Source organism: Pseudophryne corroboree, chromosome 2, assembly GCF_028390025.1.
Source record: "Pseudophryne corroboree isolate aPseCor3 chromosome 2, aPseCor3.hap2, whole genome shotgun sequence".
Lineage (NCBI taxonomy): Eukaryota > Metazoa > Chordata > Amphibia > Anura > Myobatrachidae > Pseudophryne > Pseudophryne corroboree.
The window spans coordinates 557,281,225-557,282,192 of NC_086445.1; the positions used below are offsets into that span (position 1 = coordinate 557,281,225).

The 968-nt window shown below is 42.9% G+C and overlaps 1 pseudogene; it reads left to right on the forward strand.

Moving 5' to 3' along the window:
* Positions 1-510: 510 nt before the first annotated feature.
* On the forward strand, positions 511-629 carry LOC135051828 (5S ribosomal RNA; annotated as a pseudogene).
* Positions 630-968: the final 339 nt, after the last annotated feature.

Here is a 968-nt window from a genome sequence, read left to right on the forward strand (position 1 = left end):
TGTGGATAAAGGGGGTCATTCCGAATTGATCGCTCACTAGCTATTTTTTGCAGCACTGCGAACAGTCGCCGCCTATAAGGGAGTGTATTTTTGCTTTGCAAGCGTGCAATCGCATGTGCAGCTGAGCACTACAAAAAAGTTTTGTGCAGTTTCTGAGTAGCTCAGAACTTACTCAGCCGCTGCGATCACTTCAGCCTGTTCTTGTCCGGAATTGATGTCAAACACCCACCCTGCAAATGCTTATACACACCTGCGTTTTTCCAAACACTCGCAGAAAACGGCCAGTTGCCACCCACAAATGCCCTCTCCTGTCAATCTCCTTGCAATCGGCTGTGCGAATGGATTCTTCGTTAAATACATCGCTCAGCAACGATCCGCTTTGTACCCATACGACGCACCTGTGCATTGCGGTGCATACGCATGCGCAGTAGTGACCTGATTGCAATGCAGCAAAAAATCCTGGCGTGCGATCAGGTTGGAATGACCCCCACAGTACTCTCTCATTCAGCAGATTACTGCCATACTCCATAGGATATGCCCAATCTCATCCGATCTTGGAAGCTAATCAATGGTAGGCCTGGTCAGTAATTGGTTGGGAGACCACCAATGAAAACCAGGTGCAGTAAACAAATTGGCTGAAAAGCAGAAGGAAGATATCCACCTCTAATCTCTCTAAACTACGCTAATGCAAACATTTATGAATTTGCAGCCACCAGTGGTTCAAACAATTATACTTGGTTATTCTTCACTTTAATTACCATCTGTGATATATGCTAAATAATTATTCTACTATTGTATGCATTCCCTGTAGATCAACTTAAACTTAAAAGCAAATTAATATTATTTATTTATTAACAGTTTCTTATATAGCGAGCATATTCCGTTGCGCTTTACAAATATAACAAAACTGGGTAAAAACAGACACACACAGAGGTAGGAAGGCCCTGCTAGCAAGCTTGCAATATATA